We start from the raw sequence: 26,221 nt of genomic DNA, 5'->3' as shown, positions 1-26,221 counted from the left end.
AGTCCGGTTGCCGCTACGCCAGGACCATCTACGACAGGGCCCATTTTGGCATCAAAAGTTGACACAGCTCCATTTGACGGCGTGGCTGTTGAGACCGCAGTTTTGAGGGAGAGGGGCATTCCTCGTTCGGTAATCCCCACCATGCTGAGGGCTCGTAGACCGTCGTCAGCGGCCCATTACCACCGGATTTGGCGCACATATTCGAAGTGGTGTGAGGAAAAGGGCTGGCCTTATCGGAATTTCAAGCTCTCTCGCTTATTGTTGTTCCTACAACGAGGTCTGGATGCAGGCCTTAAGCTAGGATCGCTGAAGGTACAGATCTCAGCGTTGTCCATACTTTTTCAAAGGAGGTTAGCACTATTGCCTGAGATCCAGACTTTTTTGCAAGGGGTCCTTAGAGTGCAACCACCGTTTGCTCCACCTGTTCCTCCATGGGACCTAGACTTGGTCCTGTCATTCCTCCAGTCAGAGACTTTTGAACCGCTGGAAAGGGTGGAACTGAAGTTCTTGTGTTGGAAAACGGTTCTTCTCCTAGCTCTGGCCTCTGCGCGCAGATTTTCAGAGCTTAGTGCACTGTCCTGCAGAGCTCCATATCTCATTTTTCATGAGGACAGGGCGGAGCTACGCACGACTTCTGCATTCCTTCCAAAAGTAGTTTCCTCATATCATATGAACCAGCCTATAGTGGTACCGGCTTTTCAAGGGGACTCTTCTCAACAAGAATCATTGGATGTTGTGCGCGCTTTAAAGATTTATGTGTCTAGAACTAGACGAATCCGTAAGACGGATAGTTTGTTCGTTTTGTACGACGCTTTTCGCCGGGGACGTCCGGCTTCAAAACAGACATTAGCGAGATGGATTAAATTCACAATCAGAGGTGCCTACTTAAAGGCGGGGAGAGTCCCGCCTTCCTCCTTGACGGCACATTCTACCAGATCTGTAAGCACGTCTTGGGCTGCAAGACGAGGAGCTACAGTTGCGCAGATTTGCAGGGCGGACACTTGGTCGTCCGTAAATACATTTGTGCGTTTTTACAGTTTCGACACCATCGCTGACTCTGCCGCAGCGTTCGGTCGTTTAGTCCTCCAGAATCCCCAGCGCTCTCCCACCCGGGGCCTGGTCTTTGGAACCTCCCCGAAGTGATTCCCAGTGGCCCCTGCTGCATGTCAGAGAAAAGAGGATTTTGGTACTCACCGATAAATCCATTTCTCTGAGATCAGCAGGGGCCACTGGGCGCCCAACCCAGCCTGCGGATCCTGGTCGTTGTGGCTGTACGTGGGTCCAGTTTACTCGCTTGCCTGGTTGTTGTGTTATTGTTGGTTGTTTTAACGTTTTTTGTTCCTATCTCCTCTAGTTTACCAATTTTCTCACTGGGGGATGATGGGTCTTGGAGGGGAGGAGCTAGTCTCCCCTGTATTAAAACTAAGTAGTGCCTAGCTCCCAGCTAACCATGCTCCAAAACCCGAAGTGATTCCCAGTGGCCCCTGCTGATCTCAGAGAAATGGATTTATCGGTGAGTACCAAAATCCTCTTTTCACTTTTCTTTTGAGCTGACATGTGCCGACAGCATGGTGTGATTGGAGGATAAAACGGTGTGCCGAGCCATGCGAAGGGACGCAGTACACGTAGACAATGTCCATGTCGACTGTGTCCATATTTGGGACAAAAACCTTAAAAAAAACTCATTTCGACCCTTTTGTCTGTCGACCTTTCCATTATCAACCTAATACTTGTGTCGACCTTCCGACCCTGTCGACTACCCATGTCGATATATGACCTGTCGACCTTCAGTGGACGACACAATGCATGTCCACCTAAATTGGGTCAACCCAATGGCCCAGACCTGATAGCAAGATATGACATAACAGAATCTGCAAGCTGAGATATATTCACAGGAGGAACAGTTGCAGGTCGGCAGTGTTGACGCGTCCTACTGTACAACCGCTCGTTTTATACTGAGCAGACCTGAAATCTGTTCCTGAGCTCGGCAAATAAGGGATTAAGGTGTTTTATGCGGTGCAGTATTAGTCGGCGTGTAGCATCAGTTTCCGGAGACGCGGATATTTCCCAGGAATGCAGAGGTGCGGAGATATCTCCGGGTGTACGTTACATGTAGCGCCTTATCTGGGGGCCCGGCAAAGAGATTTCTGTTCATAGACCTGGGTATAAATCCCCCATCAGCGGCACAATAACACCGCTATCTAGGGCCCCAGTTTCCCTGGCTGAATAGGTCAATTATTTTTTATTCCTGCACTTTTCACACACAAATAATAGCCCTGTGTCAGCAATTCCCCCGTCTTTGAAATCACTGCCGCCTCAGCAAAAATGCCGGGAGCCGTCTACAGAACCCTCTTTAATCTTCTATTGTAGTCATCAATTCTCATTGTGTTAGTGCATTGCTGGGACTTTATTGCAGCCTCCCCGCGCAGAGCGCTGTTCTGTGTTCCGTTGTGTATATGTAAATGTTTCCGTGCATTGGCGGGACCGAGAGGTTTTTACCTTTCTGAACGGTACTTCTAGCTGGAAAAGGGGAATCACGGGGCATGATTCAGAAACGATCGCACAGCTGCTAATTTTCTGAGCCCTGCAATCTTGTATATCAAACAGACTGACCGGGGCCGGAGCTGACGTCACATGACGTCAACTAAAACACTTGGGCACTCCAGCGTTTTCCCTGACACTCACAGAAACCAACTTGCATACGGCCAGCGTTTAAAAAAATAAAGTAGCAGTATTGTATCGCAGGATGACCTCACACCTGCGCTGTCTTTCAATTATCACCCAGTCTGTGAATTTCTTTCGAAATATCGTCTAGTGTGTACACTCAGTATCGTTATCGACCCCACCCATCTGCTGAATTTGCTGGTCGGTTTTGGCTATGTGTTCTAGGCCCGTGTTCATTGGGTCCTGGTGATGTCACTGAACGATATCCTGGTATCGTTCGGCGTGTACACTCAATGCGACCAACCGCAGCCGATATCGTTAACTATATCGACCGCCAGGATTGTCCGGTGTCTACGGTGCTTTAGGTTATCCGTAATTTATTAGGGGTTTCCTTTCAGCCGCAAACTTATAGGATCAAATGTAATAGGGTGAGAGAATCAAAAAGTGAGTTGTTTTCCAGTTTTTTTTTAAAGCAGCAATCATTTACACTGCAAATTCAAACTGGTTTTGCAGTGTAAATGATTGCCGCTTTGAAAAAAACTAGAGATTTCTTACCAAATCTCTCACTTTCTGATTCCCTCATCCTATTACATTTCACCGTTGGCATCTAGTAGGATACCCACCGTAGAGTCGTTATTACACAATGTTGTTTTCAATCTGTTGCTTTTTGAAATGTAAAAAAATGGAAACTTACAGAGAGGAGTCGCAGGTGGGTGGTGATGGGGGCGGGGCTGGACCCTTTTTTTCCATTAGACCCCGCCCCTAGCATCATAATGCAGTGAATTGCACATATTTAAATAGAGGTGATTTAACCCCCCCTCTTAATTTCATAAATAAAAACCTAAGTATAAGTATATATGTTATAGATGTACCATTGTCTGTCAGACATATGTGTCAGTGGTGCAGTGACGCGCTGCAGTGTCCCCTGGAGTCCTGACCACTGTCCCACACATTCCCGCCACGCTATTAGAAGGCGCAGGTAAGCGTATGCCTACCTAACCTGCCGGTGACCCGGATACATAGCTTTATGGCTGCGATCAGTTTTATCACCCTGGTTATACGTCCTTCTGATATTATATTTATATTAATGATACAACACCCCCAGTATAACTCTTGTCAGCGATGTAACAGCTACCGCGCCACTCGCTCACAATACCAATAACATGCGGGAAACAGAATTGTGTTACTAAATATATCAGATTTTATTTATTGGCCCCTCAGATGGTGCTGGGGGCCTGCGGGTTTGTCAGATGTTGCTGGGGACCCTGACTTCTCCTATGATGCTGATGATGGGGAGACAATCATGGATCCCCACATTCGATATCGCGCACCTTCTGCTGATTTTTTATGCGATACATTAATATCGAAAAGATAATTAAATTGCTAATAAACACCGCGAGTAACACACATAGCAAAATCCTTTTTGCGGAAGCACTGGCCTCTTCTTTGATGGTAGTAGAGGTGCTGACCTCCCCCACACTGGTGCCGGGAGCACTGGCCTCTTCCTTGGTGGTAGTAGGGGTGCTGGGTTCCCTCACACTGGTGCTGGGGGTGCTGGTCTCTCCCAAGGTCTCTCTGATGGTAATGCTGGGAGTTCTTCCTTCTTCCAGTCTGGTGCTTTCTTCTCCCAATCTGGTGCTGGATTCTGTCAGTCTAGCACTGGGGGCCTTCGTCTCAACCAGTAAGGCACTAATGGTGCTGGCCTCAATCAGTAAGGCACTGGGAAACGTGGCCTCTTCCAGTGTGGCACTGGGGGCGCTGGCCTCTTCCAGTGTGGTGCTGGGGGTGCTGGCCTCTTCCAGTCTGGCACTAGGGTCAATGGCCTCTCCCAGTCTGGCACTGGGGTCAATGGCCTCTCCCGGTGTGGCGCTGGCCTCTTCCGGCATACTGAGCACTCCTCCCAGTCTTGCGCTGAGGTCCTCATCCTCATTCAGCATACTGCTGCTCTGCATTCTGGGCGCTGCTACTCTTGCGCTGAGGTCCTCATCATCTTTCATGTAGCCGGAGATGTGGGTGATCTCCCCGATGTTACTTTCCACATTTATCCCTGGTGGTAATTCTGTATTCTGTAATATAAAAGATAAAGAAGTATTAAGCAACGACACAGCTATAAAGATACAAAAATAACATTGTGACTCACATATAACAAAACTGTGAACAAACAAAATGTCTATACTTACATTCAGATCCTCCATGTCAGGAATCTGGCCATATATCAATGGCAAAAACGCAATAACTGAAAGACAAAGACAATAGATTAAATCAAATGTCATCCTAGCCCCGCCCCCCAGTAATATCTGAATTATATATATCAGTGGGTGTGGTTACGATGATGAGTCTCAGCAACCACACCCCCGTACCGTCCCCCTCACCTACATCTACCACTATATACAAACATAGAACATATAACTGTACTCTCTAATCATTTACTATTGTGCTCTCTGCATGACTACAGGGGAACACGCTGAGATTTGGGATATTATACACAGGGGTCTGTGATATTCTGGGACAAACTTCACAATGTATTTATCCCAGGAATAGGCGTCACCTATGTACAGAAACATGGCTAATCCGCAGGGATCTATCTGGGTACCTGACAAATATAATATAATGTTACTTATACCAAGTTGTTATACTCACAGTATACGATTCGTACACACACAGTCGCTGTCATTCTCATCCTCATCCTCTTCATAACAGCTCTGAGGCCTTTTCCTTGGGGGGGGAGTTTATATAGCTACACCAAGAGCATTGTGACTTCACTGCACTGTGATGTCATAATAATTTTTTTTTTCTTTTAAAGGGAGAGAGCACCTGAATAATAAGCAATCTGTTATTGGATTAAAGGCTATGGAAATAAAGGTACATGGGTAATACAGTCAGTGAATTAGGGACTACTGACATAAATGTTATACCTCATACCTCTGTGATGTCACATTGGTTCAGCTGTCAGAGTATCTGACATGTCTGCAGGTGACAGATAAAATGAATAAAGACATTTTTAATTTAAGGACGCTGGATCATCACATATGCCGCACTAAATTTCTTTCACAGTTAAAACGAAATGATTCACTATTTCCAAATGTCTATATACAGTACTGTATGTACAGGTTGAGTATCCCTTATACAAAATGTACAGGACCAGGAGCATTTTGAGTAAGATTTTTGGGGGGGATTTGGGAATGTTTTTATTTATGCTGCTCCAGGAGTCCCCGGTGCCCATCGCGTCCATCTTAACTCTGAGAGGCATCATCACTATGAAAAGACACAAGGGGGGTAAAACACTCCCCTCCCCCGAACAAAGAAGGGTTTTGGCTATACTGATGAGGGATACTCAAGCTGTACATATACACAAATATGTATATATGTATATGTGTGTGTATAGATATATATGTGGCGCTACCATGGTATAACCCAACTAGTTAACAGTCTCAGCCAATCTACAGGGCCCGGGACCCCGCAGTGGATTATCGGGGCTTCTGCGATTCAGAGGTCAGGTTTGCGGAATCAGCATACTGCCGCACAGGCTGAGCGGTACCAGACAGGAGCTGTTCCGTACCCTATTACTGGTGTTAGCAGGGCTCCTGGTACAGAGGGGAATATAACCCCATACACATTAGACAACTACAGTAGGCGAACTGTCCATATAGGTCACTATATCGGCGGTGCCACTGGTCAAACGCTATTTAGTGTACACACTGGTTCTAAACACATATTGGCAAATTATATACTTCCATGATATCACCTGGAGAGGTTGTTGGCTATGTAGCGAATGTCATCCTGCATGTTCAGCAGGTGGGGTGTCCTTACCGATACTGAGCGCACACACTAGCCCTTCTGAGCGATATCTTTACATTACTTGGCTAGTGTGTATGGTGCTTATCTCTGTAGCAGCATTGGGTGCACAGCACAGCTCCATTGGAATATCAGAGGTCACACTTGGTTCCTGCTTTGAATCACACAGGTGCTGCGCATGCAGGTGCCCCTTCTGGGGCTGGAGCCCGGTGGCAGCTGCCTCCATTGTCTCTGGGAGTTGTGCTCTGGCGGATGTTAGTAATACTGTAAAAACTAAACTTGGTCCAAATCACCTGATTTTAGCTGTTTTTCTTGTTTTTCAAGAAATCTAAATCTGAACCAAAACACTAACACCTGTCTAGTATTTAGGGATCAATCAGTTTACATCCTATACATAATACATTAACACCAAAGTTTCTGCCTGCCAACCTACCCCGCCTCCCCCCGGAAAGTCATCGGGAGCCGGACCTGCCCTCCACCCATCCGCCAGTGCAGTGGTTGGACTGGGATGCCGATGATACTATTCGTGCTCAATTGTGTAATTGTAGCCACACCCCTCTGCATTGTATAGGGGCGTGACCATGAAGTGCTCATTAACCATACCCAATGCACTACCTCTGGCCACGCCACATTCTGTGGCACGCCCCCTCTTCCCCCACACCACCATCCACTTTGCCGATCTGGCTGCCCCTCCTGCAGAGTTTGCAACTGTTTGCTGAGCTTATTCAACCTTGCCCCACTGCTTCCCATTCTCCTCGCCCCTGCTTCCTAATCCCCATCAATGCATCCTGATACCCCCACCCCTGCTTCCCGATTCCCCTCACCACTTCTTCCTGATTCCCCCCGCCCCTGCTTCCCGATCCGCCGGCCCTTTTAGTATTTATGGAAAGTATGAAAAATGTTAAAAATGAAAAAAACTAAATTGAAAAAAAACATGTCTTTTTTTTAATGTGTTCATCTATTGTTTATGTTGATCTAATGCAATGTCGGCTAATAATGATCAACATATTATACACAAGGATATTTTAAAACATATTGCTCAGAAAGGACCTTCTGAGTGATATTGTTTGAAACATCATCTAGTGTGTGTACACTCAATATCGTTAATGGCCCCCCTCTACGGAACTTGCAGGTCAGTTTTAGCTATATGTTCGGGGCCCATGTTCAATGTGTGTCCTGGTTGTTGCACTCCAAGAATGCGTGCCGCTGTTCCCGGTGTCACGCTCCCGGGCATCAGTGTCTCCTTGGCCGGTTGCTCAACAAACAGGGAGGCCAGGTGATTATGTGGCCGCATACCACTTCTGTTGGTGCCTTCTGCAGTTGCTTGGCAACCAAGGACGCCAAAGGATGGCGGCGTCCGTCACTTCCTTCACTCTGTGGTTGCCAGGCAATGCCTGGAAGCCAGGATGCACGCCCATTTGCAGCTGGTTATAAGGGTCAGGGGGCAGGTTGGGCTACTTCCGTGAGGATTGGCCACACTGGCCTTTTTAAGGGAGTCAGCCCTGCACAGCCCCGCCAGTGATAGCTTCTGCTACAGATATCCACCTGTCTCTGGTCAGCCTGTTCCTGGTTCCTGTTTGTCTGGGTTCTTTCCTGGAGTTTTCTCTCAGCAGCTTCTTTCCTGTTTGGTTCCGTAAGTTCTCAGTTTAGGAGACCTGGTTAGCTTTATTATCATTATTATGGTCATCTCTGTCTTTGACAGTTTTTACGGTACTTGTGTAGTTTCACGGCGCCGTGCTACTTCCGGGTTCTACGCTCGCAACAAACTATGTTAAAAAAAGTAACTTAACTCCATGCCAACATGGATAGTTCATACCTCCACTATCCATGTTGGCATGGAGTTGATTTTAAATAGCGTGGCGAGCCACCGAGCCCGCAGCGTGGGCGAGCGAAGCGAGCCCCGCAAGGGGACTCAGACGTGTGGCGCCGTGAAACTACACAAGTACCGTTTTTACACTGTTGCTGTATACACCGTTCCTCTGTGCCTTTTGTGTGGTGTTCTTTAAGTGGGGTGTTCTATGTTTGCGACTGGGTTGCCTCAGGTTGTTGCAATTAGGTTGCATATTTCATTAGTTAGTGCTGTAGTGTTTCCACTGACAGTTACCGTGAGTTACTACTTTCAGTTTCAGTTAGTTTCCCTTAGATAGTTTTCCTTTTGTCATTCTTATAAAGATCTTTGGCACTTTGTCCCATTTAAGACCTGGTGGCACCGGAGTTGGGGCAGACCTAATTTGCCCCTCCAAACGTGGCTATTAAAGGTGAAGCCTTAATTTCGCAGGTGCCAATCACCTTTTTGAGAAGACAACAGAGGCAGCGTAGGGTTCACGGTGACCTTCCTAAATGGCTGCTGGTTCACAAACGAAAACCATAATACTGGTGATGTTACTGAACGATATCCTATACTGATATTGTTTAGCGTGTACACTCAATTCGACCATCTGAGGCCCATATTGATAACTACAGTATATCGACCGTGGACAGGATCGTCTGTTGTGTATGGTGCTTTTTTTTGAATAAAGTTGTTTTTTATTGATCAGAGTAAATGTGGTCCAGCGTGATCAGTACATTGCATAGTTCTATAGTGTATATAACTTTATACTCGGCAAACATAGAGATACAACATATCCAATAAACACCATCACATTATTGTATGATCTATGCGAGAATATCTGTACGTTTACATACATTAAAACCTCAATTTCTAATTTCACCCAACCCCCCACCCCCCCCAAAACAAACAGAACCAAAACAAAAACATAACATATGGTAACTAGCTGGATGTCTTCTTACGCTAATCCCAATAACGCTGTTCAGTATAGCATCCTAAACATTGCTGCCTTACTGCACGTCCGCCCGGCCTTCAGACCCCTAGCTAGTGTCCTCCTGTGTATAGTACGGGGATTCCATCCATTTCAACCAGATTTTATCAAATTTAGCACTGGCTTGCCTACTCATATAGACATAACGCTCATGAGCAATGGTGGTGTTTACAAGAGCACGAAAGGCAGAGAATTCAGGACCATTGGCGGCTATCCATGAGCGGGCAATAATGATCTTAGTCAAAGCACATACATTTATAACATACAGTAGTTCCGCTCGAAGCAGAGCCCCCTCCTCGGCAGCTCCCAACACACACAGCTTTGGTGTTACTAAAACAGAGGCAATGCCCGTTGAGACCAAAGCTTGATGCACCCTAAGCCAGAATTCCCTAACCAGAGGGCATTCCCATAACAGATGCCAGAAATTACCCACCCCGGACAAGCACCTGGGACATGTAGAGGAAGAGCGATCCCCAAATCTAGCCAGTCGCACCGGCGTCAGATATGTTCGATGTAAAATAAATAATTGTATTTGTTGAAATCTAATACTAGTAGTAGCAAGTCTAGGTAATTCCCTAGCGGCTATCCAGTCACAGTCATCCATAGGGCCCAGGTCACGCACCCATTGATCCTTGAGTTCAGTAAGGGGATCTAAATGGTGATTAAACAGCAGGAGGGAATAGGTTAGAGAGACTGTTTTTTGGTCGCTAAGAGTAGTCATGAAGGACCTAATGGGGGAAGTAGATAGGGCGGGAGGGGAGTCTTTAAATTGTGCCTGCAAGGCATGCCTTAATTGTAAGTACCGAAAGAAAAAGAGTTGTGGCAGATCAAACTCTTCTTTTAGTTGTTGAAAAGATTTTAGCACCCCATTCACGTACAGTTGGCCCAGAGAAATAACCTCTTTGGAGGCTCATAATCGTTTCCCTGCAATAGTTTGCAATTCCGGCAATTGAGTAGAATGCCAGAGGGATGTCTCTGGATCAATATCTGAAAACCCGACAAGGGACTGAGCTCCCTGCCATACTTTAATTGCCTGAGTCAATATAGGGGGACTATGCGGAGGCAATTTGGCCCCTAATAGCAACTGTACCGGAGTACAACCAGGGACACAGTGTCTAATAAATGCAGCATGTATCGAGTCCACATTGGTATCCTGAACCCGCCGCCTAAGGTGTGCGAGTTGTGCTGCGCAGTAATAAAACCGAAAGTGAGGCAACGCCAGGCCCCCAGCAACTCTAGGCCTAGTGAGTGTATCTAATTTAATCCTGGGACGTTTATTAGCCCAAATTAGTGAAATTAGCATACTATTCAGCTTTCTAAAAAAGGCGACAGGTATATACACAGGGGATTGCTGAAGGACATAAAGGAGCTTTAGCAGAACCACCATCTTTATCAAGTTGACCCTCCCAGTAACTGTAAGGGGTAACCTACTCCAAGGACCAGATTTATCCTTGATAAACATTAAGATTGGAGCGAGGTTGAGAGGTATAAAATTTGAGGAAGTGTTAGTAATAATAATACCTAGATATTTAAATTGAGGGACCCAACATAAAGGGAGAGGGATTTCTGGGCACGTCGGGGGTGCACCCCTCAGTGGCATAATAGCCGACTTACTCCAATTAATAGAGAGGCCTGAATAGGTACCGAATTCAGTAAATGTGGAGAGGACTATGGGCATCGCAACACTATAGCATATAGTGCTATAGTATCTGTCCTTGTGTCTAGTGTCAAACCCACAATTCCCGGGTGGTTGCGTATCAAGCATGCCAATGGTTCAATCGCAAGGGCAATTAGTGTAGGGGATAGGGGACAGCCCTGTCTCATGCCCCTAGCCAAGGGAAAGGAAGGGGAAACAAAGCCATTTACTGCAATTCTAGCTCTAGGTTGGTAGTACAGCAGTTGTACCCACTTAATAAAAGATGGGCTAAAACCCATGCTCCCCAAAACCTCCCACAGAGGGCCACTCCACCGAATCGAACGCCTTGGCGGCGTCCAAAGAAACTAGGGCTGATGCTCCCCCCTTCCGAATGAGAAGCCTGGGGATGAGTATACACCCGCCTAACATTGATAGCTGTTGACATTCCTGGCATAAAGCCCGTTTGGTCAGGGTGTATAATGGAAGTAATAATAGAGCCTAGTCGGTTCGCCAGGACCTTAGCCAGTATTTTAGCATCGGTAGGGATCAGGGAGATTGCCCTATAGGAGTCTGGAAGTCTAGGATTCTTACCAGGCTTGGGCAGCACGACAATGATGGCCTCAGACATCGAAGAGGGAAAGACACCCTCCTCAAACAATTGGTGAAAAAGAGTGAGTAATCTAGGTGCAAGGACCTCACTGTGTTTTTTGTACAGCTCAATTGGGATGCCATCATTGCCGGGCGCCCTGCCTCCCGGGAAGGCGTTGAGGGCCCCCTCCACTTACCCCAATGTAATTGGTGCATCTAAAAAATCTCGGGCCTCCGAGTTCAGCTGCGGTAAGCGGGCAGATTGCACAAAGGTCTGCAGGGCTGCCTGGGTACAGGTTAGTCGGGACTCATACAAGGTCTTGTAGAAAGACATAAAAACTGTCGCTATGTCTGGGGTAGTAACCACCACGTTGCCTCCAGTATCTAATAGTTCCGTAACGGTCGTCCCGGGTCTATCTGCATGAACTAAATGTGCAAGGAAGCTACCTGGTCGGTCAGAGTGCAGTGTATGGTGCTTTAGGTTATCCAGCACTTATTAGGGGTTTCCTTTCAACCACAAACTTATAGTAGCTAATAGGATACAGACAGTAGTGATCTGTTATTACTTAAGGTTGTTTTCAATCTGTTGCTTGTTGAAATGTCCGTAAAGGAGTTGCAGGTGGACATTGATGGGGGTGGGGCTGGACCCTTTGAATTACTCCTATTTAAATAGACGAGATCAACACCCCCCCCCCCCCCCTTAATTTTTTAAATAAAAAAACCTATATGGCATAAGTATATATGTTATAGATATACCATTGTCTGTCAGACATATGTGTCTTAGTGGTGCAGTGATGCGCTGAAGTGTCCCCTGGAGTAATGACCACTGTCCCACACATTCCCTCCACGCTATTAGGAGGCACAGTAACGGCTGAGTGCGTATGCCTACCTAATCTGCCGGTGACCCGGATACATAGCTTTATGGCTGTGATCACCCTGGTTATACGTACTGCTGATATTATATTTGCATTTATGATACAACACCCCCAGTATAACTCTTGTCAGCGATGTAACCGCTTCCACGCCACTCGCTCACAATACCAATAACATGCGGTAAACAGAATTGTGTTACTAAATATATCAGATTTTATTTATTGGCCCCTCAGATGGTGCTGGGGGCCCGCGGGTTTGTCAGACGGTGCTGGGGTCGCTGACTTCTCCTATGATGCTGATGATGGGGAGACAATCATGGATCCCCACATTCGATATCACGCACCTTCTGCTGATTTTTTATGCGATACATTAATATCGAAAAGATAATTAAATTCATAATAAACACCGCGAGTAACACACATAGCAAAATCCTTTTTGCGGAAGCACTGGCCTCTTCTTTGATGGTAGTAGAGGTGCTGACCTCCCCCACACTGGTGCCGGGAGCACTGGCCTCTTCCTTGGTGGTAGTAGGGGTGCTGGGTTCCCTCACACTGGTGCTGGGGGTGCTGGTCTCTCCCAAGGTCTCTCTGATGGTAATGCTGGGAGTTCTTCCTTCTTCCAGTCTGGTGCTTTCTTCTCCCAATCTGGTGCTGGATTCTGTCAGTCTAGCACTGGGGGCCTTCGTCTCAACCAGTAAGGCACTAATGGTGCTGGCCTCAATCAGTAAGGCACTGGGAAACGTGGCCTCTTCCAGTGTGGCACTGGGGGCGCTGGCCTCTTCCAGTGTGGTGCTGGGGGTGCTGGCCTCTTCCAGTCTGGCACTAGGGTCAATGGCCTCTCCCAGTCTGGCACTGGGGTCAATGGCCTCTCCCGGTGTGGCGCTGGGGGCGCTGGCCTCTTCCGGCATACTGAGCACTCCTCCCAGTCTTGCACTGAGGTCCTCATCCTCATTCAGCATACTGCTGCTCTGCATTCTGGGCGCTGCTACTCTTGCGCTGAGGTCCTCATCATCTTTCATGTAGCTGGAGATGTGGGTGATCTCCCCGATGTTATTTTCCACATTTATCCCTGGTGGTAATTCTGTATTCTGTAATATAAAAGATAAAGAAGTATTAAGCAACGACACAGCTATAAAGATACAAAAATAACATTGTGACTCACATATAACAAAACTGTGAACAAACAAAATGTCTATACTTACATTCAGATCCTCCATGTCAGGAATCTGGCCATATATCAATGGCAAAAACGCAATAACTGAAAGACAAAGACAATAGATTAAATCAAATGTCATCCTAGCCCCGCCCCCCAGTAATATCTGAATTATATATATCAGTGGGTGTGGTTACGATGATGAGTCTCAGCAACCATGCCCCCGTACCGCCCCCCCTCACCTACATCTACCACTATATACAAACATAGAACATATAACTGTACTCTCTAATCATTTACTATTGTGCTCTCTGCATGACTACAGGGGAACACACTGAGATTTGGGATATTATACACAGGGGTCTGGGATATTCTGGGACAAACTTCACAATGTATTTATCCCAGGAATAGGCGTCACCTATGTACAGAAACATGGCTAATCCGCAGGGATCTATCTGGTTACCTGACAAATATAATATAATGTTACTTATCACAGGTTGTTATACTCACAGTATACGATTCGTACACACACAGTCGCTGTCATTCTCATCCTCATCCTCTTCATAACAGCTCTGAGGCCTTTTCTCTTTGGGGGGGAGTTTATATAGCTACACCAAGAGCATTGTGACATCACTGCACTGTGATGTCATAATACATTTTTTTTTTTTTTTTAAAGGGAGAGAGCACCTGAATAATAAGCAATCTGTTATTGGATTAAAGGCTATGGAAATAAAGGTACATGGGTAATACAGTCAGTGAATTAGGGACTACTGACATAAATGTTATACCTCATACCTCTGTGATGTCACATTGGTTCAGCTGTCAGAGTATCTGACATGTCTGCAGGTGATAGATAAAATGAATAAAGACATTTTTTATTTAAGGACGCTGGATCATCACATATGCCGCACTAAATTTCTTTCACTGTTACAACGAAATGATTCACTCTTTCCAAATGCCTATATACAGTACTGTATGTACAGGTTGAGTATCCCTTATACAAAATGTACAGGACCAGGAGCATTTTAAATAAGGTTTTTTTGGGGGGGATTTGGGAATGTTTTTATTTCTGCTGCTCCAGGAGTCCCCGGTGCCCATCGCGTCCATCTTAACTCTGAGAGGCATCATCACTATGAAAAGACACAAGGAGGGTAAAACACTCCCCTCCCCCGAACAAAGAAGGGTTTTGGCTATACTGATGAGGGATACTCAAGCTGTACATATACACAAATATGTATATATATATGTGTGTGTGTATAGATATATATGTCTCTCTACCATGGTATAACCCAACTAGTTAACAGTCTCAGCCAATCTACAGGGCCCGGGACCCCGCAGTGGATTATCGGGGCTTCTGCGATTCAGAGGTCAGGTTTGCGGAATCAGCATACTGCCGCACAGGCTGAGCGGTACCAGACAGGAGCTGTTCCGTACCCTATTACTGTAGTTATTAGGGCTCCTGGTACAGAGGGGAATATAACCCCATACACATTAGACAACTACAGTAGGCGAACTGTCCATATAGGTCACTATATCGGCGGTGCCACTGGTCAAACGCTATTTAGTGTACACACTGGTTCTAAACACATATTGGCAAATTATATACTTCCATGATATCACCTGGAGAGGTTGTTGGCTATGTAGCGAATGTAATCCTGCATGTTCAGCAGGTGGGGTGTCCTTACCGATACTGAGCGCACACACTAGCCCTTCTGAGCGATATCTTTACATTACTTGGCTAGTGTGTATGGTGCCTATCTGTGTAGCAGCATTGGGTGCACAGCACAGCTCCATTGGAATATCAGAGGTCACACTTGGATCCTGCTTTGAACCACACAGGTGCTGCGCATGCAGGTGCCCCTTCTGGGGCTGGAGCCCAGTGGCAGCTGCCTCCATTGTCTCTGGGAGTTGTGCTCTGGCGGATGTTAGTAATACTGTGAAAACTAAACTTGGCCCAAATCACCTGATTTTAGCTGTTTTTCTTGTTTTTCAAGAAATCTAAATCTGAACCAAAACACTAAGGTTACGCGCACCTGTCAATCAGTTTACATCCTATACATAATACATTAACACAAAAGTTTCTGCCTGCCAACCTACCCCGCCTCCCCCCGGAAAGTCACCGGGAGCCGGACCTGCCCTCCACCCAACCGCCAGTGCAGTGGTTGGACTGGGATGCAGATGATACTATTCGTGCTCAATTGTGTAATTGTAGCCACACACCTCTGCATTGTATAGGGGCGTGACTATGAAGTGCTCATTAACCATACCCAATGCACTACCTCTGGCCACGCCACATTCTGTGGCACGCCCCCTCTTCCCCCACACCACCATCCACTTTGCCGATCTGGCTGCCCCTCCTGCAGAGTTTGCAACTGTTTGCTGAGCTTATTCATCCTTGCCCCACTGCTTCCCATTCTCCTCGCCCCTGCTTCCTAATCCCCATCAATGCATCCCGATCCCCCCGCCCCTGCTTCCCGATTCCCCTCACCACTTCTTCCTGATTCCCCCCCCCCCCGCCCCTGCTTCCCGATCCGCCGGCCCTTTTAGTATTTGTGGAAAGTATGAAAAATGTTAAAAATGATCAACATATTATACACAAGGATATTTTAAAACATATTGCTCAGAAAGGACCTTCTGAGTGATATTGTTTGAAACATGTGTGTGTACACTCAATATCGTTAATGGCCCCCCTCTACGGAACTTGCAGGTCAGTTTTAGCTATACTGTATGTTCGGGGCCCATGTTCAATGTGTGTCCTGGTTGTTGCACTCCAAAAATGCGTGCCGCTGTTCCCGGTGTCACGCTCCCGGGCATCAGTGTCTCCTTGGCCGGTTGCTCAACAAACAGGGAGGCCAGGTGATTATGTGGCAGCATACCGCTTCTGTCGGTGCCTTCTGCAGTTGCTTGGCAACCAAGGACGCCAGAGGATGGCGGCGTCCGTCACTTCCTTCACTCGGTGGTTGCCAGGCAATGCCTGGAAGCCAGGATGCATGCCCATTTGCAGCTGGTTATCAGGGTCAGGGGGCTGGTTGGGCTACTTCCGTGGGGATTGGCCACACTGGCCTTTTTAAGGGAGTCGGCCCTGCACAGCCCCGCCAGTGATAGCTTCTGCTACAGATATCCACCTGTCTCTGGTCAGCTTGTTCCTGGTTCCTGTTTGTCTGGGTTCTTTCCTGGAGTTTTCTCTCAGCAGCTTCTTTCCTGTTTGGTTCCGTAAGTTCTCAGTTTAGGAGACCTGGTTAGCTTTATTATCATTATTATGGTCATCTCTGTCTTTATCAGTTTTTACGGTACTTGTGTAGTTTCATGGCGCCGTGCTACTTCCGGGTTCTACGCTCGCCACAAACTATGTTAAAAAAGTAACTCAACTCCATGCCAACATGGATAGTTCATACCTCCACTATCCATGTTGGCATGGAGTTGATTTTAAATAGCGTGGCGAGCCACCGAGCCCGCAAGTGGACTCAGATGCACGGCGCCATACTGGTGCCGTGAAACTACACAAGTACAGTTTTTACACCGTTGCTCTGTTCCTTTTGTGTGGTGTTCTTTAAGTGGGGTGTTCTATGTTTGCGACTGGGTCGCCTCAGGTTGTTGCAACTAGGTTGTATATTTCATTAGTTAGTGCTGTAGTGTTTCCACTGACAGTTACCGTGAGTTACTACTTTCAGTTTCAGTTAGTTTCCCTTAGTTAGTTTTCCTTTTGTCTTTCTTATAAAGATCTTTGGCACTTTGTCCCATTTAAGACCTGGTGGCACCGGAGTTGGGGCAGACCTAATTTGCCCCTCCAAACGTGGCTATTAAAGGTGAAGCCTTAGTTTCGCAGGTGCCAATCACCTTTTTGAGAAGACAACAGAGGCAGCGTAGGGTTCGCGGTGACCTTCCTAAATGGCTGCAGGTTCACAAACGAAAACCATAATACTGGTGATGTTACTGAACGATATCCTATACTGATATCGTTCAGCGTGTACACTCAATTCGACCATCTGAGGCCCAGATTGTTAACTACAGTATATCGACCGTGGACAGGATCGTCTGTTGTGTATGGTGCTTTTTTTTAAATAAAGTTGTTTTTTATTGATCAGAGTAAACGTGGTCCAGCGTGATCAGTACATTGCATAGTTCTATAGTGTATATAACTTTATACTCGGCAAACATAGACATACAACATATCCAATAAACACCATCACATTATTGTATGATCTATGCGAGAATATATGTACGTGTACATACATTAAAACCTCAATTTTTAATTTCACCCACCCCCCCAAAACAAACAGAACCAAAACAAAAACATAACATATGGTAACTAGCTGGATGTCTTCTTACGCCAATCCCAATAACGCTGTTCAATGTAGCATCCTAAACATTGCTGCCTTACTGCACGTCCGCCCGGCCTTCAGATGCTAGGCATTCTACACGCCTAGCTAGTGCCCTCCTGTGTATAGTACGGGGATTCCATCCATTTCAACCAGATTTGATCAAATTTAGCACTGGCTTGCCTACTCATATAGACATAACGCTCATGAGCAATGGTGGAGTTTACAAGAGCACGAAAGGCAGAGAATTCAGGACCATTAGCGGTCATCCATGAGCGGGCAATAATGACCTTAGCCAAAGCACATACATTTATAACAAATAGTAGTTCTGCTCGAAGTAGAGCCCCCTCCTCGGCAGCTCCTAACACACACAGACCAAAGCTTGATGCACCCTAAGCCAGAATTCCCTAACCAGAGGGCATTCCCATAACAGATGCCAGAAATTACCCACCCCGGACAAGCACCTGAGACATGTAGAGGAAGAGCGATCCCCAAATCTAGCCAGTCGCACCGGCGTCCGATACGTTTGATGTAAAATAAATAATTGTATTTATTGAAATCTAATACTAGTAGTAGCAAGTCTAGGTAATTCCCTAGCGGCTATCCAGTCACAGTCATCCATAGGGCCCAGGTCACGCACCCATTGATCCTTGAGTTCAGTAAGGGGATCTAAATGGTGATTAAACAGCAGAAGGGAGTAGGTTAGAGAGACTGTTTTTTGGTCACTAAGAGTAGTCATGAAGGACCTAATGGGGGAAGTAGATAGGGCGGGAGGGATCGGATGTATCGAGTCCACATTGGTATCCTGAACCCGCCGCCTAAGGTGTGCGAGTTGTGCTGCGCAGTAATAAAACCGAAAGTGAGGCAACGCCAGGCCCCCAGCAACTCTAGGCCTAGTGAGTGTATCTAATTTAATCCTGGGACGTTTATTAGCCCAAATTAGTGAACTTAGCATACTATTCAGCTTTCTAAAAAAGGCGACAGGTATATACACAGGGGATTGCTGAAGGACATAAAGGAGCTTTGGCAGAACCACCATCTTTATCAAGTTGACCCTCCCAGTAACTGTAAGGGGTAACCTACTCCCAAGGACCAGATTTATCCTTGATCAACATTAAGATTGGAGCGAGGTTGAGAGGTATAAAATTTGAGGAAGTGTTAGTAATAATAATACCTAGATATTTAAATTGAGGGACCCAACATAAAGGGAGAGGGATTTCTGGGCACGTCGGGGGTGCACCCCTCAGTGGCATAATAGCCGACTTGCTCCAATTAATAGAGAGGCCTGAATAGGTACCGAATTCAGTAAATGTGGAGAGGACTATGGGCATCGCAACACTATAGCATATAGTGCTATAGTATCTGTCCTTGTGTCTAGTGTCAAACCCACAATTCCCGGGTGGTTGCGTATCAAGCATGCCAATGGTTCAATCGCAAGGGCAATTAGTGTAGGGGATAGGGGACAGCCCTGTCTCATGCCCCTAGCCAAGGGAAAGGAAGGGGAAACAAAGCCATTTACTGCAATTCTAGCTCTAGGTTGGTAGTACAGCAGTTGTACCCACTTAATAAAAGATGGGCTAAAACCCATGCTCCCCAGAACCTCCCACAGAAAGGGCCACTCCACCGAATCGAACGCCTTGGCGGCGTCCAAAGAAACTAGGGCTGATGCTCCCCCCTTCCGAATGAGAAGCCTGGAGATGTGTATACACCCGCCTAACATTGATAGCTGTTGACATTCCTGGCATAAAGCCCGTTTGGTCAGGGTGTATAATGGAAGTAATAATAGAGCCTAGTCGGTTCGCCAGGACCTTAGCCAGTATTTTAGCATCGGTAGGGATCAGGGAGATTGGCCTATAGGAGTCTGGAAGTCTAGGATTCTTACCAGGCTTGGGCAGCACGACAATGATGGCCTCAGACATCGAAGAGGGAAAGACACCCTCCTCAAACAATTGGTGAAAAAGAGTGAGTAATCTAGGTGCAAGGACCTCACTGTGTTTTTTGTACAGCTCAATTGGGATGCCATCATTGCCGGGCGCCCTGCCTCCCGGGAAGGCGTTGAGGGCCCCCTCCACTTCCCCCAATGTAATTGGTGCATCTAAAAAATCTCGGGCCTCCGAGTTCAGCTGCGGTAAGCGGGCAGATTGCACAAAGGTCTGCAGGGCTGCCTGGGTACAGGTTAGTCGGGACTCATACAAGGTCTTGTAGAAAGACATAAAAACTGTCGCTATGTCTGGGGTAGTAACCACCACGTTGCCTCCAGTATCTAATAGTTCCGTAACGGTCGTCCCGGGTCTATCTGCATGAACTAAATGTGCAAGGAAGCTACCTGGTCGGTCAGAGTGCAGTGTATGGTGCTTTAGGTTATCCAGCACTTATTAGGGGTTTCCTTTCAACCACAAACTTATAGTAGCTAATAGGATACAGACAGTAGTGATCTGTTATTACTTAAGGTTGTTTTCAATCTGTTGCTTGTTGAAATGTCCGTAAAGGAGTTGCAGGTGGACATTGATGGGGGTGGGACTGGACCCTTTGAATTACTCCTATTTAAATAGACGAGATCAACACCCCCCCCCCCCCTTAATTTTTTAAATAAAAAAACCTATATGGCATAAGTATATATGTTATAGATATACCATTGTCTGTCAGACATATGTGTCTTAGTGGTGCAGTGATGCGCTGAAGTGTCCCCTGGAGTAATGACCACTGTCCCACACATTCCCTCCACGCTATTAGGAGGCACAGTAACGGCTGAGCGCGTATGCCTACCTAATCTGCCGGTGACCCGGATACATAGCTTTATGGCTGTGATCACCCTGGTTATACGTACTGCTGATATTATATTTGCATTTATGATACAACACCCCCAGTATAACTCTTGTCAGCGATGTAACAGCTTCCGCGCCACTCGCTCACAATACCAATAACATGCGGAAAACAGAATTGTGTTACTAAATATATCAGATTTTATTTATTGGCCCCTCAGATGGTGCTGGGGGCCCGCGGGTTTGTCAGATGTTGCTGGGGACCCTGACTTCTCCTATGATGCTGATGATGGGGAGACAATCATGGATCCCCACATTCAATATCGCGCACCTTCTGCTGATTTTTTATGCGATACATTAATATCGAAAAGATAATTAAATTGATAATAAACACCGCGAGTAACACACATAGCAAAATCCTTTTTGCGGAAGCACTGGCCTCTTCTTTGATGGTAGTAGAGGTGCTGACCTCCCCCACACTGGTGCCGGGAGCACTGGCCTCTTCCTTGGTGGTAGTAGGGGTGCTGGGTTCCCTCACACTGGTGCTGGGGGTGCTGGTCTCTCCCAAGGTCTCTCTGATGGTAATGCTGGGAGTTCTTCCTTCTTCCAGTCTGGTGCTTTCTTCTCCCAATCTGGTGCTGGATTCTGTCAGTCTAGCACTGGGGGCCTTCGTCTCAACCAGTAAGGCACTAATGGTGCTGGCCTCAATCAGTAAGGCACTGGGAAACGTGGCCTCTTTCAGTGTGGCACTGGGGGCGCTGGCCTCTTCCAGTGTGGTGCTGGGGGTGCTGGCCTCTTCCAGTTTGGCACTGTGGTCAATGGCCTCTCCCAGTGTGGCACTGGGGTCAATGGCCTCTCCCGGTGTGGCGCTGGGGGCGCTGGCCTCTTCCGGCATACTGAGCACTCCTCCCAGTCTTGCACTGAGGTCCTCATCCTCATTCAGCATACTGCTGCTCTGCATTCTGGGCGCTGCTACTCTTGCGCTGAGGTCCTCATCATCTTTCATGTAGCTGGAGATGTGGGTGATCTCCCCGATGTTACTTTCCACATTTATCCCTGGTGGTAATTCTGTATTCTGTAATATAAAAGATAAAGAAGTATTAAGCAACGACACAGCTATAAAGATACAAAAATAACATTGTGACTCACATATAACAAAACTGTGAACAAACAAAATGTCTATACTTACATTCAGATCCTCCATGTCAGGAATCTGGCCATATATCAATGGCAAAAACGCAATAACTGAAATACAAAGACAATAGATTAAATCAAATGTCATCCTAGCCCCGCCCCCCAGTAATATCTGAATTATATATATCAGTGGGTGTGGTTATGATGATGAGTCTCAGCAACCACGCCCCCGTACCGCCCCCCTCACCTACATCTACCACTATATACAAACATAGAACATATAACTGTACTCTCTAATCATTTACTATTGTGCTCTCTGCATGACTACAGGGGAACACGCTGAGATTTGGGATATTATACACAGGGGTCTGGGATATTCTGGGACAAACTTCACAATGTATTTATCCCAGGAATAGGCGTCACCTATGTACAGAAACATGGCTAATCCTTCGGGATCTATCTGGTTACCTGACAAATATAATATAATGTTACTTATACCAGGTTGTTATACTCACAGTATACGATTCGTACACACACAGTCGCTGTCATTCTCATCCTCATCCTCTTCATAACAGCTCTGAGGCCTTTTCCTTGGGGGGGAGTTTATATAGCTACACCAAGAGCATTGTGACATCATTGCACTGTGATGTCATAATACATTTTTTTTTCTTTTAAAGGGAGAGAGCACCTGAATAATAAGCAATCTGTTATTGGATTAAAGGCTATGGAAATAAAGGTACATGGGAATACAGTCAGTGAATTAGGGACTACTGACATAAATGTTATACCTCGTACCTCTGTGATGTCACATTGGTTCAGCTGTCAGAGTATCTGACATGTCTGCAGGTGACAGATAAAATGAATAAAGACATTTTTTATTTAAGGACGCTGGATCATCACATATGCTGCACTAAATTTCTTTCACAGTTAAAACGAAATGATTCACTCTTTCCAAATGCCTATATACAGTACTGTATGTACAGGTTGAGTATCCCTTATACAAAATGTACAGGACCAGTAGCATTTTGAGTAAGATTTTTTGGGGGGATTTGGGAATGTTTTTATTTATGCTGCTCCTGGAGTCCCCGGTGCCCATTGTGTCCATCTTAACTCTGAGAGGCATCATCACTATGAAAAGACACAAGGGGGGTAAAACACTCCCCTCCCCCGAACAAAGAAGGGTTTTGGCTATACTGATGAGGGATACTCAAGCTGTACATATACACAAATATGTATATGTGTGTGTATAGATATATATGTGGCTCTACCATGGTATAACCCAACTAGTTAACAGTCTCAATTTCCACAAACACAAGAATAGTCCCACTTGCGCTATAAGGATGGTTCCATGAAATTTTCTTTGATGTATCCAATTCTTCTCTCACATTCGATAATAATATATATGGAGGGAAGGAGAAAGAATAATGGATTAATATCCCATATGGTAAAAGATGGTAAAGTCTCCTTTAAGCCGTGCAGGGCATATGGAAATGGTGTATGCCAACAAGATTCCAAACGTCCCAGAGGTTCTAATGGATCACCTCAAACGTGCAGATATGAAATAGTGCGTACATGAAAGCTTACATTCATTAGGCTGTGTAGACTCCCATAAAGGTATCTTTTCACTAAGATGTCACAGTACTCCAATTCCAATAAAAACAACTTTATTAAAATGGAACAACAGCTATCAGGGATTTCCAAAGATCAAAATACCAGACTGGATGTGACCCGGGTATCAACAGTGGTAATGCGATGTATGCTTGGAATATGATCCCCAAACTGAATTTACTATGAATTTCTTGATTTATTTATTTTTCTGATATACCTATGCTGAGAACATATTATTGTTACCTGCATTACCTAGTATTTATGTGAATCAAACTGAATGTTATTCGGGTATTTAGGGTATTTACTACAGCCCATTTTAAATATGGCGCTTGTATCAGAAAACACGCAGAGATGCCCTTTAGCAAGATGGCGGATTCTGTTTCGACCTTCACTCGAGATCGAGGGACCACTATTAATGTAGCACCAGATGACGGAGGTGACGCGCGAGATATTTCTGGGTGCGCACTCCGTCTATCAGGTAATGGAGTTAGAAGTGTCCCTATAAAGAGTGTAGGATACTTATGCGGCCAGCCTACATGTAGGTAATCCCAAGTGGATACTTAAATATGGGACCCTATTTCAGCACGGGACCCTTTATGCGGGTACACACACGCAGTTTCCCGGCGGATGTTACATCATACCGCACTTCCGGGAACTGCGGCGTTATAATGCCGGCATTCATACATGTATGGCAGTCTGTTGGAATAATACACACGGCGGTTGCTTGTACCAGCGCCGCCAACAGATTTACCTTTATACTTGGATTTTCTGGTAAGAATCCCTTTTTTTCTTGGAATGCAAAAGATATTCTGCAAGTTGTTTTAGATGTCACATGTGCTATATATATATATATTTTTATTATAGACACGGTATTTGAAAAAGGCACCGCAGCGTGCCGAAACGCGTCATCAAGTGTCTTGTTTTTATGAAAAATTCAGTTTGGGGATCATATTCCAAGCATACATCGCATTACCACTGTTGATACCCGGGTCACATCCAGTCTGGTATTTTGATCTTTGGAAATCCCTGATAGCTGTTGTTCCATTTTAATAAAGTTGTTTTTATTGGAATTGGAGTACTGTGACATCTTAGTGAAAAGATACCTTTATGGGAGTCTACACAGCCTAATGAATGTAAGCTTTCATGTAAGCACTATTTCATATCTGCACGTTTGAGGTGATCCATTAGAACCTCGGGGACGTTTGGAATCTTGTTGGCATACACCATTTCCATATGCCCTGCACGGCTTAAAGGAGACTTTACCATCTTTTACCATATGGGATATTAATCCATTATTCTTTCTCCTTCCCTCCATATATATTATTATCGAATGTGAGAGAAGAATTGGATACATCAAAGAAAATTTCATGGAACCATCCTTATAGCGCAAGTGGGACTATTCTTGTGTTTGTGGAAATTGTTGCTGGTGGTTGGGTGACCACCATTATAGACCCCTGCTGCTCATAAGTATACAGCGCCTTGGTGGAACATTTTTTGTTTTTTCTTTAGTTAACAGTCTCAGCCTATCTACAGGGCCCGGGACCCCGCAGTGGATTATCGGGGCTTCTGCGATTCAGAGGTCAGGTTTGCGGAATCAGCATACTGCCGCACAGGCTGAGCGGTACCAGACAGGAGCTGTTCCGTACCCTATTACTGTAGTTATTAGGGCTCCTGGTACAGAGGGGAATATAACCCCATACACATTAGACAACTACAGTAGGCGAACTGTCCATATAGGTCACTATATCGGCGGTGCCACTGGTCAAACGCTATTTAGTGTACACACTGGTTGTAAACACATATTGGCAAACGATATCCTTCCATGATATCACCTGGAGAGGTTGTCGGCTATGTAGCGAATGTCATCCTGCATGTTCAGCAGGTGGGGTGTCGTTACCGATACTGAGCGCACACACTAGCCCTTCTGAGCGATATCTTTACATTACTTGGCTAGTGTGTATGGTGCCTATCTGTGTAGCAGCATTGGGTGCACAGCACAGCTCCACTGGAATATCAGAGGTGACACTTGGATCCTGCTTTGAACCACACAGGTGCTGCACATGCAGGTGCCCCTTCTGGGGCTGGAGCCCAGTGGCAGCTGCCTCCATTGTCTCTGGGAGTTGTGCTCTGGCGGATGTTAGTAATACTGTGAAAACTAAACTTGGCCCAAATCACCTGATTTTAGCTGTTTTTCTTGTTTTTCAAGAAGTCCAAAACCAAATCTAAATCTGAACCAAAACACTAAGGTTACGCGCACCTGTCTAGTATTTAGGGATCAATCAGTTTACATCCTATACATAATACATTAACACCAAAGTTTCTGCCTGCCAACCTACCCCGCCTCCCCCCGGAAAGTCACCGGGAGCCGGACCTGCCCTCCACCCAACCTCCAGTGCAGTGGTTGGACTGGGATGCAGATGATACTATTTGTGCTCAATTGTGTAATTGTAGCCACACCCCTCTGCATTGTATAGGGGCGTGACCATGATGTGCTCATTAACCATACCCAATGCACTACCTCTGGCCACGCCACATTCTGTGGCACGCCCCCTCTTCCCCCACACCACCATCCACTTTGCCGATCTGGCTGCCCCTCCTGCAGAGTTTGCAACTGTTTGCTGAGCTTACTCATCCTTGCCCCACTGCTTCCCATTCTACTCGCCCCTGCTTCCTAATCCCCATCAATGTATCCCGATCCCCCCGCCCCTGCTTCCCGATTCCCCTCACCACTTCTTCCTGATTCCCCCCGCCCCTGCTTCCCGATCCGCCGGCCCTTTTAGTATTTGTGGAAAGTATGAAAAATTTTAAAAATTAAAAAAACAAAATTGAAAAAAACATGTCTTTTTTTTAATGTGTTCATCTATTGTTCAT

General features: G+C 46.0%; 1 protein-coding gene across 2 annotated transcripts in view; it reads left to right on the top strand.

The window, feature by feature from the left end:
• FAM180A (family with sequence similarity 180 member A) overlaps positions 1-26,221 on the top strand; it is a 114,012-nt gene that overhangs the window by 7,012 nt on the left and 80,779 nt on the right. Inside the window, exon 2 of one of the 2 annotated variants that reach the window (XM_083181167.1) lies at positions 22,420-22,478. The exons of the other annotated variant lie outside the window; for it this stretch is intronic. The gene's annotated coding sequence lies outside the window, so the exon portion shown is untranslated. The remainder of the gene's footprint in view (positions 1-22,419; positions 22,479-26,221) is intronic. 2 annotated transcript variants of the gene reach the window in all.

This window comes from Crinia signifera, chromosome 4 (genome assembly GCF_055691185.1).
Source record: "Crinia signifera chromosome 4, ASM5569118v1, whole genome shotgun sequence".
Classification (NCBI taxonomy): domain Eukaryota; kingdom Metazoa; phylum Chordata; class Amphibia; order Anura; family Myobatrachidae; genus Crinia; species Crinia signifera.
This window is presented reverse-complemented; position numbering and strand designations above follow the sequence as displayed.